Below are 15,725 nucleotides of genomic sequence, written 5' to 3' on the forward strand. Positions count from 1 at the left end.
AATCCCAATTTGGGGATTATTCAGAACTATATTTTACATTCTACCTTTCGTCTTGAGAAACTGAATGTGGGGCTCATAAACCAAGGGGGGAAAATGTTCCCCCTCCTTATAAAGTATCCTACATGCTGCTTTAATTTATAGTTAAAAACAAGAAATTAACCCTAGTAATCTAAGTCCGTGGGAGGCGGAAGCGGAAGCAAGTGGGTCTGAGCCCAGGCCATCCAAAGAGCCTCAGTCAAAACACAGCTGGGCTGGGGAGAGGGCCCAGTGGGTCAGAGTGCTGCTCTCACTCAGTTCCCAGCATTCACCTCGGGCAGCTCACCACTACCTGTAACTTCAGTTCCAAGAGACCTGACACCCTCTTCTGGTCTCCTTCAGACAAATAGGTACACACACATGTACATAAATAAAAAGAATTAACTACACTACCCATAAAGTACCTAGGATGGTGTTCTTATATACAGAAGCTAATTATTTTAACTAAATGCAGGAACAGTTGTAAAAGCATAGTAAGTGCAAATTTAAATGACTCATCTCAAAAGGAAAACACAGGGTCAGCAAAATGGCTCAAGAGGTAAAAGCACTTGCTGCTTAAGGCCTGGTCACCTGAGCTATTATCTCCCCGGAATCCACACAGACAGAAGGGAACCAACTCTACAAAGCTGTCCTCCAACTTCTAATGTGTGCCATGGCTCATACACTCACACATATGCATCATACATGCATGCATGTGTGCGCGCGAGCGCACACACACACACAATAATTTTAAAAATAAATGTAAGTTTACATAAGTGGTAATTTATTAACTATAGCAAAACAAGTGAATCATGATGCTTGTGTGACAATATCATCCTAAAAATAAAATGTGGTGGAACTGGAGGGATATCCCGTGGGTAGTGTGTCTGCTGCCCTCGGAGAGGCCTGGGCTACAGTTCCCTTCACCCACAGTACGCTACACAGAACCACGTGTGACTCCAGTTCCAGGGAACCCAATGCCCTCTGCTGACCTGCTCAGACATCAGGCATGCACATGGTGTGGAGACACACAAGCAGGCAAAAACGCCCATCCACTAATCAAATCATTTAATCATTATGGATTGGTCATTTACCTATGCTAGTTTTTCAAATTTGAATTTTTGTTTCGTTTTGTTCTGGGGATTGAAGCTAAGGCCTTGCAAATGCTAGGCAATAGGCAAGCTCTAGGACCAAGATACATTCACAGCCCTCCATTTTGGCTAAGTTCATCAGTCCTCCAAGACAACCAGACATTCTCTAGACTAGCAATATTGATAACAGTAAATTGTCCAAGCTGGATAAGCAAAGTTCTTATTGCTTACAGTGTGAGGAAGTAATGCTAGCTAAAAGGAGATGTGGTATGTATTTATGCAAAATTAACAGAACTTTACCCCATGAAGGAGCTGTATTATGGGAAAAAGCAGCTTTCCAAAATCTTGCTGCTCTCCCTCAGGGCTGTGAAGACCCCTCATGTATAATACACTTCTTAGAGCACTAATTTCTCTATGCAATCTCTTATCAAATTTTTACCTAGCAAGACTCTAACACAACACGTCTCCAGCCTTTCTTTTTTACAATTAATTAATTAATTAATTATATGTAAGTACACTGTAGCTATCTTCAGACACAACAGAAGAGAGCATCAGATCTCATTACAGATGGTTGTGAGCCACCGTGTGGTTGCTGGGATTTGAACTCAGGACCTCAGGAAGAGCACTCAGTGGTCTTAACCACTGAGCCATCTCTCTACAGCCCCTCTGTAGCCTTTTTTTACCTTGAACTTTTTATTCATTCAGTAAAAGTGTTCACTTAGGAGTTTCTGTTTTTAAGCAGCGATATACAAACTTCAATCTTTTCTAAAGTTACTAAAAATATAATAAAAGTACAACTTAAAAATAATAAACACGGGGTAGGGGATTTAGCTCAGTGGTAGAGCGCTTGCCTAGGAGGCACAAGGCCCTGGGTTCGGTCCCCAGCTCCAAAAAAAAGAACCAAAGATAATAATAAAAAATAATAATAATAATAATAATAATAAACACGTGAGTATCTTCTAAGCAAGTCCTAAAGTGATTGCTACCACAAAACGTCTTTCTTGCTGGTGTTTTGTTCTAAGTGCTGTAATAGAGAGGGCTTGGTAGTCAAGAGTGCTCACTGCTCCTGCAGAAGGTCCATGTTTGGTTCCCAGGACCCACATAGTGGCTCACAACCACCTGTAACTCCAGTTCCAGGGTGTCTTCTGACATCCTATCCATACACAGGACACAAAGTCACACAAGCAAACCCATCTACACTCTGGATTATTCTTGCCAACATGCTACAGAATTTCAGCAACAATAAGGAACCATTTACAAAGAAGGCAGGAAGAGTAAAGTAGAAATATTTTATGGCCCAGATAAGTCTACAGCTCTAAGAATAGACAATTATTTTTTAAATGGTAGAAAAATAATTTTTAAAGGGATATAATTATGGTAGCAAGAAATCTTTAATGTGGATTCTTTTAAAAGGGAGGGGATGGCAATTTGCTTCTATTACCTATACGTCACACAGGCCTCATCTTCAGCCTGGTGAGCACGCTCCTACAATCCCTGCTCTCCAAAGGCAGAGGATCTACCGTTCAAGCCCAGCCTAGGATAATATAGTGAAACCGTGTTTCCAAAAGTAAAATCAAAAACAAAAACAGAACAACCAAGGGCGAGCACAGTGGAGCCTGTGCCTAGCAAGTGCAAGGCCCTGGACTCAATCCCCAGGATCATCAAAATAAAAATCAAGAATCATCTATTAAAAGGCATTTATGGCTTTTTTCCACCCTACATACTCAGTGTAATAAATTAATTTCTGGTCTTCTAACACCAAAAATATCTGTATCAAAGAGATTATAAACGTAGTAAAAGAACTTCAGAGTTATCGACAAGGATTAGGTTAATGTCGATGCTGATAAGCAGGGTGTGGTGGTGGTGCACACCTGTGGTCCCAGCCTTTAGGGAGCAGGATGACTAAATGTTTTAGGACAGCCTAGTCTGCATATCAAATTCTATGCTAGCCAAGACTACACAGCAAGATCCTGTCTCTCAAAACACGACGCAAGTAACAACAGAATCCTAAATGTGTGCTGGGCACGATGGCTTACTCCAGCAATCCTGAAGGACCGCCACAAACTGAAAGCCAGACTGGACTGCAGGCCAAGACCTGGTCTCAAAACTCCAAAAGCAGAAAGACTAATGCTACTCCAACGCTATTTCTGTTAAAAGACAGAGTAAAACCAAAGGACAATGTGGATGGGCAGTAGTGGAGCAAGGCTTTAATCCCAGCACTTGGGAGGCAGAGGCAATCAGATCCCTGCATTCAAGGCCAGCCTGGCCTACAGAGTGAGTTCTAGGACAGCCAGGGCTACAAGAAACCCCACCTCGGAAAAACAAACGACAACAACAGAACTGTGCAATAGGAGTAACCATGTTAACATTTTTAACTTGGAAAATAAAATCAATTTAATCATCATTACTTTGTACTATTTCCCCCAAATAAAAGTTCCTTCTTGAGCCAGATACATGCCTGGACCTGGGAGGAGCCCCAGAGGATGGGCCAGCTGAACAACATGGCAAAACCTCACCCATCTCACAAAATAAAACACACAAGGGGCTGGGGATTTAGCTCAGTGGTAGAGCGCTTACCTAGGAAGCGCAAGGCCCTGGGTTCGGTCCCCCCAGCTCCGAAAAAAAAGAACCAAAAAATAAATAAATAAATAAAATAAAACACACGAAACGAACTTCTTGCTTTAATGTTCAGCATGAATCAATAAATATCACTATTACAGATATCTTTCTTAATTTTAAGTTTTTAAATATAAAAATAAAAGAAAATTATTTAGTAAGGGGAAAACTGCTAGAAATATGTATAAATTCAAAATCATTTTACTCGCATTTTTAAAAAAGCTTAGGAAAATGGATGATTTCTAAGGTTTAAAAGTCACAATCAATAACTTACACACACACACACTTTAGCACTTTTTCTTCTTTTTGGTTTTTTGAGACGAGGTTATCTCTACACAGCCCTGGCTGTCCTGGAACTCACTAACTAAGCTGGCCTTAAACTCAGACATACACTGGCCTCTGCCTCAGTGCTGGGATTAAAGATGTGCTACCATATCCTGCTCAAAACACTGGGTCTTACCACTCTTACAGTCTTCACAACAAGAGTCAAAAAGAGTCAGTCTGTCTCTGTCTCTCTCCTCACTGAGTAACAGAGATGGATGAACCTACCAGGCAGCCCATGCTAGCTGGGTTGGCTGAAAGCTTGTACCAATGCTCCTGCCTCCTGAGTGTCGGGATTATACGCATGAGTCGATCACAGCTGCCTGGTTTAGTCCCACTTTTACAAATGCTATTCAGAAAGTAAGCTTGCCCAAGATCTCCTGGCTCGTTACTGTACTTCCCAGGTTGGTCCTAGAACAAAGCTAACACGCCAAACCCTAAGAGTTTCCCAGCATCGGCCTCACTCAGTGTTCTTCCACTGGACCTCTATCATTAGGCGAAAGTAAAAATCTACACACACTGAATTCCGGGCTGAGATAACTTTTCTTTCAAAAGCTACTTTTAAACAAAAACTTACACCAGGTGATGATGCCCGGTGGTGTGCATGCCTTTAATCCCAGCACTCTGGGAGCAGAGGCAGGTGGATTCCCTGAGGCCAAGGCCACCACGATCTACAAAGCAAGTTTCAGAGCAGCCAGGGCTACACAGAGAAAACATCTTGAAAAATCCAAGAAGAAAAAAGGAAGAAGAGGAAGAACTAGAGGAAGGATGAGGATGAGGAAGAAATGATGATGATGGCTCATTCCCACTCTGAGAAGTAAAGCATCTCTGTCGAGCTGCACAGGCCCAGGGAGGAGCTTCTTGTCCCTGCTGTTCCCACCCAGGCAACTGAACCTCCTTACCTCCAAATACTGCCTCAAGAATTCCAAGCAGTCTGGGTAAGTACAGTATCAAGAAAGCACAAACCCTTTCTAAATCGGCAACGGCACACACAACTAAACACCACCTAAGCACTACTGTCCAGACAAGAGCAGGACAACGATTGTCCCCGAGAACCAGTGTTCCCAACTGTGAGACGACATTATACAAGTAAGAATGGCACATCAAAGAATTACACACCGTGGATAAAATCTACTTGTTTATATTTTAAATGGACTATGTTGCTGTGAGCAACCAAAGCCAGCACCAATTCAACAGCAAGAAAAACTGAAATTAAAACAATTTTATTTAAGCTGACAAAAGGCATTTAGAACTGTAGTTTATAGTTCCAACATAGACTCTGAAATCAGGTTAACAGCAATTTAATTAAAGAAATGTAGAGCTCTTTCAATACCTACAAAGACTGTTAAGTGTCTCACAGAGATAAGAAGCCAGTTAAAATTATGTCAACAATAGTGCTACACTAGCATACTTCCACCATATATGGGATGTCTATATCATAAACTTAATTACTCAGTAATCACTGTAGTCACCATTTTCACATGCCAAGCACAAATTTTAAAAAGGGATTCTCTCTTTGATTTGCTCCCCAGTGTCCCCCTGGAGACGAATGCTGCTACATGTACTGACACATGCCCTCACTCCCTACACCTCAGAAACAGCAAGCAACATCGGCAACGCTGACATCCTGAGTGTAACTGAGGCCTGAAGGCCTCAGACTCATTAACCTAAGCAGCTAAAGTGGCGTTAATGATTTCTAAACTAAAATTAGACTTCCTTGGCTCTTATTATGCTATCACTATGATGACCTCAAGGATGTGATAGCTCTTTTCTCTGCACAGCTGACAGCATAGGTGAGCTTAGGGTTTTTATAAGTGATTCTGATGTCCTTCTCCAGATTAAATAACATCACCGAGCTCCCAGATGACTTGGAGCCATTAAGAACTGGGATTCCTTTCAATTGGCATCATTCCAACAGGAGCTCGGTGAGGAATAAAACCTCCTGCAAATCAAATCTGTCGCAATGTTATTTTTTCCCAGAGGTTGACTCCTGCTTCTGTTACACCCACACATACACACACACACACACCACCACCACCACCACCACCACCACCGCATACCCCTAAAGTTGAGTAAAGACGAGATTAGAAAGCAGATCCTGTTGATAACCTCCTCCAGGAACACTCCGTGAAATCAAAACAAGATCTAGCTGTCAAACTGCACACACTCCATGGAAATCCTCTCCAACTGACAGCACTCTACAGAGTTCTCAGTGCCACTGTCTAACCATTGGATGGTGAGGAAGTCACAGCCCAAACTACATGGAGTCTCAGTGAGATATTTGCTGGTGATGTCAGATACCCAGAGGCTTCACTATAACCCCATGACGAGAGGCAAGGAAAGAGAGAGATGAACCGAGATGGTCCATGCACTGATCACTGTTGGGAACACAGAGGCTGACATAACACTCTGTATGATAATAAACCTGTCCCATACACTAGAGAGCCTATAGAGTAAGTGTGTACTCAGCACCTCCTGTGCTAGACTGTGCTATTGTCCCCACTCACTCAGCCCCCATAGTCCTTCCTCACACAGATTACAGAGCCTTATGGGTGATCACACACCCCTACCCCACTGATAATGGACCTTACGTGTCCTGGCCTATGTCCTATGAGCTAATCTGGTGAGCACGTGACTGAACAAAAGCTTTAAGAGTCATCATATGCAGCCAGGTGTGATGGTGCATGCCTTTAGCCCAGCGATCAGGAGGCAGACGCAGGTGGATCTCTGATTGAGGCCAGCCTGGTCTACAGATCCAGTTGCAGGATAGCCAGGGCTACACAGACAAAGCCTGTCTCAAAACAAACAACTCAGCATGTGCGGCCATCAATGCCCTTGCCCTTTCTCTCTGACACAGTAACCATGAATTTCAGATGGGGATGTTCCTTCAGCCAAGTTCCACAATAGGACCCAGGAAGTGATGGAGCGGCCACTCTACACCTGACACTGCAATCCTGAGTTTTGCTGTACCCTGCAAGAGCTGGCAGATGACACCCACCACTTCAAGACAGATGTGCAGAACATTAAAACGATGGGTTGCTGTGCTTTTGTATTACTTCTAAGAGCAAGGGATGGTGTTATACTAACTAAAGTGGTGGTACTTCTAACAACAGTACTTAGGACACAGAGACAAGAGACTTCTGAGTTCAAGACTACCCTGGACTATGCATAGCAAGACCTTGTCTCCATGACAGGAGCGTGTTTAAATACAGTTATTTCTGAGTAGTATGTCTGAAAACCAATGGGGGCTGGGGGGGGCTGGAAATTGAAGTAAAAGAGCAGGAAGATTACTTGATGGCATGGGTTCATAACATTCCTTGTCTCTGTATCTCTGCATGTGTGTGCGCTCGTGCACGAAGCATGAGTGTTACAGTGCTGGTGTGAAGGCTGGAGGACAACTCTTCCATCACGTGGGTTCCAAAGCTGGTGACAAGCACCATTACCTGCTGGGCTATTTCAGAAGCCTAGAGACAGAGATCTGTTACCGAACCTGGTGTTCACTCATTGGCCACGCTGGCTGACAGATGAACTCGAGACCTGCCTGTCTCCACCCTGCCCCAGTGCTGGGGCGACAGATTGTGCCCCCAGCCTTTACACTGGTGCTGGGGATGCACCGTCGGGCCCTCTCTTTGCCAACTGAGCCATCTCCCCAGTCCCAGAAGGGAAAAATTCTAACTATGACTCTTGTGGTGACTAAAAGCCACTTGAATGACTACAAAAATCAACTTTGGCAAAATAACGCTGTATTTCACGAACATGTTTATACTGCAGCTAGACTAATAATATCTGAGCACTGCAGTAACCTGCAAATACGGTTAGAAATAATGTCTGCACGTCTTACCCTGGACTCTCAGAGTACTTTATAAACACCAGCGTGGCCTTCGCATCACCTGACATGGAGGTGTGACACAACACTGCAACCAGCGATCCTTCTACCACAAAACACTCAGATACCCCTCAGGAGTAGTCACCCTGAGAAGTCTGGCCCAAGCAACCAATAAAACAGGAAATAAGCTGACGGTGCATGTGCCACCAACAATCTCCAAGAAGATCAGACCTTCACCCACAAGAACCACTTCCTCTGAGTAAACCGCAGAGACACCAGGCAAACCACAGCAGATCAGCATGTGTGTTAACACAGGAAAGACCGATGGCCCATCTAAAAGTCTGCAAGAGGGCATGCACTACACGTATTTGTGTCTATTTGGGGACACTGTACTCTTCTAGTGGGTACTGTCTGCATTAAGTGATCAATTTCAAAGTTAATGCCTTCAGATGATCTGGCTTTTATACAATAATGGACAGTTTCTGAATCCATGGAAGATCTACAAAAATCCTCTTTATTGATTATACAAACCGAAAAGAAGCATTTATACTTAACACTATGTAAAATTATAGTAAAAAAGTAGTATCTGTCAGAACTCATAACTATACTTTATAATGTCAAAATAAGAAGCCACGTGATCAGTGATCAGTGGCTAGCTGTAAGTTGGTTCCTCCTCCTCCCTTCCTTCTCTTTTTTTTTTTTTTTTTTTTTTTTTTTTTTTTAGATACAATCTCCTATCTAGCCCAGGCTGATCTAGAGCTCAAGATCCTCCTGCCTTAGCCCCCAAGTGCAGGACTTAGAGCCAGGTGCCACTACCATATTCTCTTACACATTTCTAATTGTGTGTGACTATTATTACAGTCCTGAGCCAGAAAGACTTTTTTTTTTTTCCTGGCTGTTAGATTTGCTTGTCTCTGAACACAAGGAAGCCACCCAGGCCTGACTAAGACTTTAAAAAACACGAATCAGCATTTGAATTCATTAAAAATCATTTGGGATAGGAGTCTGAACTCACAGCTGCACCAAGGCATGTCAGTTTAACACAGGAACCGTAATGTGCTGCTTCTCCTAAGAGTCAAAAACACATACTTAAGCACTTTGAGAACAGCTGACCCTCAGAACCACCATATCCCACTCTGCAAGATCGAAATCTGCACGGTATCCCAGCTGTCCACTCCACAGGCGGCTGACAGTCACCTCACACGTGGTTACCTTTGATACTTCGGAAATTCTAAGTCGAAAAGCAAAAACTGGTATTTTCCAATTTCAAAACTTACTAGCAAAACCCAAAAGATCAAGGATTATCGACTTAAATAATGTTAGATTAAATAAGTATCAAAGAAAGTCTACTAGTAAAACATTAAAGGGCTCTTTAATCTTAGATACCATACAGTAATTGAAACACGTTTTCTCCTGTTGCTAGTTTGTCATGAGCAATAACTCTCCCAAACACGGGAAAGTTAAATGGTTTTCTGAGATTCGTTTTGATTACATTTTTAATTACATGCATACTTGCTGGAGGGCACCTGCACGTGAGTACCATGGGGCAACTCATCCCCATGGAGCTGGACCTACAATAGGTTAAGAGCCTCCTGATGTGGGTGCTGGGAACTGAACCGGGGTCCTCTACAAGAGCAGTTCACACTCCTAGCCAGAGCCACCTCTCCAGTGAGCAGGAAGCATTATTTATATTTTAACACTAATCTGTTCTACCAGGAAATTACCACTAAGCAAGCACTACAGAGTTACTTCTTAAAATTGAATCGATGGCATACAGGGTGGGTTTTGTTTTTTTTTTTTTTAGCATTTTAAGTAACTTAGACTGAAACAAGCCACTGAGAAGAACAATTTCCAGATGCCTCTTACCATATTACCTCTAAGCTACAATTGCAGCTCTCCACTGACCCCAGTCATACTCTGTCTTCACTTCTGACTAACTTTGACTCAGCAAAGGCTCCAGACTGCATTTCTGTATTCTACTTTTTGATGTACTAAGGGAACTACTTTTGAAAGAATCGCTTTGTGCAGAAGTCTTTCTAAAACATGAGTAATCGTTTGAGTAGCTGATTTGGTCATTGTGTTGTTTATATATGTTTGTTTCATTTGGTGGCTACAATCTCTTACATACATTTTAAAATAAACACGGAGGCAGAGAATATAACTAACTGTTCACCCAGCAAGCCTGAGGCCATCAATTTATCCCCAGCACAAAATTTATAGATACATACACGCACACAGCTACCTATCTAAATCTTTTTTCTAAGAATCTTTCTCTATCTGTAATTTTGGGACTAGAGCTATGCCTGGAGAAAAAAAAATCAAAGAACTCAAAATAACAGTAAAAATAAGTCGGAACTTGCTTCTCTAGAATATGAATCATATAGACTATCACATTTTGTACCAGGAGACCAGCTAAGAATTGTACTAGGAGAGCATGTTGGGCAAAGCTAATAAAATATTGAGAGACAGACTGACATGCAGACAATGGAACCAGAGAAAACATAACTCAGCTAAACAAAGACTAGGTCAGGGGAGGAGAGCCAGAAAGAAAGCAGCCGCTAGCCATGTGAACCACTACAGGCACGCAAGCTCAGGATGGCAGAAAGGCATCACTAGCCTGGTACAGCAAGAATGCACGAGCTACCAGCAGGACTTCAGAGAAAAGAGCAGGAGCTGAAGAGCAGGCCCAGCTTCCTGACTACAAGCCCTATCAGCCTGTTGTTCAGTCTCCTGAGGAAGTGACAAAAGCTTTATTCTCTAGAGATATTTAAAGTCACACAGATAAGGGACCAGGAAGAAAGCATCCTGTAAGAAAAAATACCCTATTCTTTTTTTCTTTTTTTTTTTTTTTTGGTGAAGTTGAGAAGCTGCTAAACAATGGTGAACAGAAAAACATAACATATGTAAAAAGAAATAACTTAAGGTAAAAAACAAAAAACAAAAAACAAACAAACAAAAAAAAGTCAGGCAGTGGTGGTGACCACCTTTAATCCAGAGACAGAGGCAGGCAGATCTCTGACTTTAAGGCCAGCCTGGTCTATACAACAAGTTCCAGAACAGCCAGGGTTACACAGAGAAACCCTGTCTCAAAATAAAATTTATTTAATAAAGTAATAGTAATAATAATAATAATAATAATAATAATGACAGCTTAAATCCAGAAAATCCAGATTAAAGCCTTGAATCTAAAGATTTGCCTAGCACACTAAGCCTTTGGTTTCAGCAGAAGCACAGGTAAATAATAATAATAATAATAATAATAATAATAATAATAATAATGTCTGTTATCTCAGTTTTACAAGCTTGACTTGATTATGAGTTGCCTTAAAGTATATATAAATAATGAAAATATGATCTGCCATACATTAAATTTAAAAACATTATAAATATTAAAATTATACTACCATACAATATCACTGTATACATGAAAAATATTTTATTCAAAAGAAGATGAAACAGCTATATCACTATTCTGAAGTCTCCTAATTAGGAGAAGGGATCTTATCTCCATGTAAATTAAATCAACAAATCCAAACTTTAACAGATGAAACAAAATTAAGGTGAGCCTCCTAGTCCTAAAAACAGCACCCAGTCCATTTCTGAGGGCCAAGTGATTATGCAGTAAGACCTATTTGCTCCTGCCTTGCTGGAGGAGGCACCCAGGCACCCAGTTACCGATCTGGAGTCCCAGCCACTAAGCAGCACTTCTAGTAACTGTCAGACAACCACAGCACAAGATCCCTCCAATCACCAGGGAAGAACCATTAAAACATCCTGCTGTGTCTATGACGTAGGATGTTAACATGTTAACACTGCAGTATAAAAATGGGGGGGGAGGGGGGATACTGCAGTGTTAACATGTTAACAACCAGAAATCACTAATGTATTCAGTGATATCATCAGGATAACACACTTTTGTAATGATTTCAAATAAGTGTCCTTTGTCAACTCACAAAATAAATAGAAACACAATGTGTGTTTTAGTTATAGAAAGACTATATAACTCCTTACTTTTTAAAAAGTTACTTTGGATTCTCCATGTTGACTGGCAAAATTGTAGGAGTTCATGTACTATATTACAGGCTTATATGAATCAGGAGTTTATTGTGAACTTAGAAAAGACGAAATATTATAAAGTTGGCACTGGGGGTTGGAGAGAAGGCTCAGTGGTTAAGAGCACTGACTGCTCTTCCAGAGGTCCTGAGTCCAATTCCCAGCAACCACATGGTGGCTCACAACCATCTGTAATGGTATCTGATGCCCTCTTCTGATGTGTCTGAAGACAGCAACCATGTACTTGTATACATAAAATAAATAAGTAAATTTTTAAAAAAAGAAACATGATTTAAAAAAATAAAATAAAGTTGGCACTGTGATACTCCTTATTCTAGGTGTCAAGTCAGTATTTGAAATGGATTCACTTTCAAGAAAATGTTACAAATAATTCAATCTTACAGATAATGACTTATGTTACTTGAAAATACCATAACAACCCTTAAGGGGTAGGTAGGTTGCTTATTTTGATATTAACTAGAAGTACTGTAAGACCACTTTGGCAGACAAAAAGAAACATGACTGATAGATGTACACATGAATAGAAAGCTACGGGCTTCTGTGTTCACTTTAAAGCTACTTAAAAGTCAGCTTAAAGCTAAAATCAGTACTGAGTAAATGCCAACACATCAAAAACTTGAGTCAATCTACAAACCAAAAACAGCAAGAGCTGTAAGCCCCAGACAAAACAAAGTCCACACATCTCAAGGAACATCCTGCTGGCTTCCCCAGCTGTACCACCCTGAAAACTTGCTGTCAACGGAATCTACTCTGGAACCATTCACTGGGTCCATTGAAAAAGCATCCCCTCCTGTATACTTCTGCCACTCTTTGGATAGAAACAAGGCAGAGAGAACTGAAAAGTATTAGGATATTTCAGGGCTAACTATGTCATTAATGCAGAGGGAAAAGCAGCAGTCAGACACTCTTACCACTTTTTTAGTGTTCTGACTTCACAGTAGTTACAAAGCAAGCAACTAGAAAGCATCCATAAAATACTTGATTTAAAGAAGCTTTTCTGGGGCTGGAAAGCTGCCTCGGTGGTTAACAGCACTGGCTGCTCCTCTAGAGGACCCAGGTTCAATTCCCAGCACCCACGTGGCAGCTCACAATTGTCTGTAACTCCAGTTCCAGGGGACCCACCACACTAAGCATACATGTGGCACAGATACCTGTGCATGCATGCAAGCAAAATACCCAAAATAAATAAAATACTCAAAATAAAAATACCCAAAGTAAAATAAATAAATAAAAAATGCTTTTCAGATACACTACATAAAAACACCAGCCTTAGCCCTGTAGTTGCCCGCCTTTAGGCCCAGTAATCTGGAAGCAGAAGCAGGCAGATCTTTTGAGTTCCAGGCCAACCTAATCTACAAAATGAGTCCAAGACAGCCAGGGCCATTCAAAGAAATTGTCTCGAAAATCAACGCCCCCCCCCCAAAAAAAAGTAAGAGAAAGAAAAAAGAATTCAACTGCAAAATAATAACAGGATGTAACAGAGTTCTGAGTATCCAAAGTGACCAATCAGAGCCTAAACAGAACTGAATTCCATCCCGGCCCCAGCACGTCCCTAACACAAGAATAAAAACCCTTCTTATCTTGTTCAGCCATGTGTCGCCTGCCACAAACTGCAAAACAGAACAACGCCCAAAACCAGCTAGTCTGATTCCCACTGAGGACAGACAGACTCTGTAGTCAGAAGCACCACAATGAAAGAACTCCAACTCACACAGCTGCCCTGGTGGCTCTGCTCACTCTACAGAACAAAGCCACACCACATCTACGGTACTTCAAACTTGAAAGGGTCTCAGAAGAGCTGCACTGGCACTATTAATTTGCCAGCCGTCCTAGAACTGGCAAAATACATCTCCTGCTCACTGAGTCGGTAGGAAGAGATGTACCTGGGGCTGAGAAGAAGCTGGAGTCTACAGGAAGAACTTTGCTAAGGCGTAAGTGTGACTAAACCAGCACTTCCAGATCTCACTTCAACGTACACTCAAACCAGGAGCTATTACTCTCTTAAAGGGAAAGGGCGGATGTATAGTTACAGAGTTAAGTTTAGAAAAGAAAAGAAAAAGTAGTGGTCACTTAGTAATTCTCTTTTAAAAGGGGGGAAAAGACACCAAACTTCATTGCCCGACAGAAAGCAGGATTTCCAACAGTTTTGAAATAAACCTTCCGGGATCTTACTTTACATGGCTCAGCTGTCTGAGGCAACATAGTAGAGGTTTATGATGAAGAGTTATTTGGGCCTAAGCCCCACAAAGCATTAATGTATTTAGACTGCTCCCCTTCACCAATACAACTTGTTCCCCTGTGTTAAAAGATGAAAGACTTAAGCTCGGCAGCGGTGGCACATGCCTTTGATCTCAGCACTTAGAAGGCAGAAGCAGGTAGATCTCTGGGTTCAAGGCCAGCCTAGTCTACAGACAGAAGAACAGCCAGGGCTACACAGAGAAACCCTGTCTTGGGGAAAGGGAGGCAGATCCAACGCTTGACTCCATAGAATGTGCGTCCACCATTCTCACATAAATATCTAAGAGCAAGAATCCAGCAGGGAGGTAGCCCACCTCTTCAAGAGGCTTAGGCAGGAGGAGGACTGCCATGCTACAAGTAACACACAGCAAAGCCTTAAGAAGGGGGGATGGGGATGGGTAAGAGGTGGCACAACGGTTAGGAGCACACACTGTTCTTGCTGTGGTCAGAGGACCCAAGTTAGATATTCAGCACCCAGGGTAGGCAAGCTCACAACCACCCATGGAATCCTAAAGCCTCTTCTAGCCTCTGAAGGCATCTGCACTCAGGTGCACATACCTGCACACTCAGACACATGACCAATAAAACAGACAGGGATTTGTTTTTTAAGACTTACTTTTGTACTTTTACTTCTGCAATGTTTACTAACGAACTGTTTAACAGCGAATCAAGTTATTAAAAAGCAAAAGACCCAAATGTCAATGTTTATGTCCAACGTATTTATATACGAGAACAAAAATCCCCCAGAAACAAAGCTAGGGAGGGAAAAAAAAAAAACAATCCTTCCATGGGTGCTTTTGTATGACTTTTGTGTGGAATGATTCGATGACTCTAAATTCTGTTTTCTACAAATTAAACTCTGCAACATCTTAATAAAAACCAGGACTGCCATCAGCTTCTGGTAAGTCTGCTTAACTATAGGCTCAACTGACAGACAAGAACTAAGTGAACCAGCAGAGCGGTTATCTGGACACCTGCGAGTGATTTCTCAGAAGCGGGACATCTCGAAAGGAGAGGGAGTAGGGTGGCAGGAAGACCCGTGCCAACTGTCTCTATACAGAAGTGAACTGTATTAGCAGGAAAACTGAAATGAAATCCTGCCCAACAAAGTACACAAAAGGCAAACATAAGTCCTTTAAATATTTAGGGGCATCTTTTAGGTGAACACTCATGTGACACTGGAAAGCATCAACAGGAAAAGGAAGTTCTGTCTCTGGAGAAGCTGTTATGGTATGATAATGGAATTTGGCCCTTTAAAAATCAACAAATGAGACGCACAATTGGGTGAGCCTCTCTCATTAGGAAACTGAACTGCTCCCCGCAGGAGCACTAACGTCGCTCTTGAAGACATTTGGCCTTCTGCTCCAATTATCTGCTTTTTTGTTTTGTTTTGTTTTGTTTTGTGACAACGATTTGAAGGTTGACATAAAGAAGCAGGATAAAATTTGGAAGTAATATGCAATGTCATAATTAAGTCGAGAAATAAAAATATGCTAAAGGAACCAACTTGCTTTCACTGAAAAGAACTCAGATCTCTTAAGTCA

At 41.8% G+C, this 15,725-nt stretch overlaps 1 protein-coding gene across 2 annotated transcripts in view; it reads right to left on the reverse strand.

Annotated features, from left to right (window-relative positions):
• Positions 1 to 15,725, reverse strand: part of Arhgef12 (Rho guanine nucleotide exchange factor 12) — a 126,112-nt gene that overhangs the window by 108,722 nt on the left and 1,665 nt on the right. The window lies entirely within an intron of this gene.

Source organism: Rattus norvegicus, chromosome 8 (genome assembly GCF_036323735.1).
Source record: "Rattus norvegicus strain BN/NHsdMcwi chromosome 8, GRCr8, whole genome shotgun sequence".
Taxonomy (NCBI): Eukaryota; Metazoa; Chordata; class Mammalia; order Rodentia; family Muridae; genus Rattus; species Rattus norvegicus.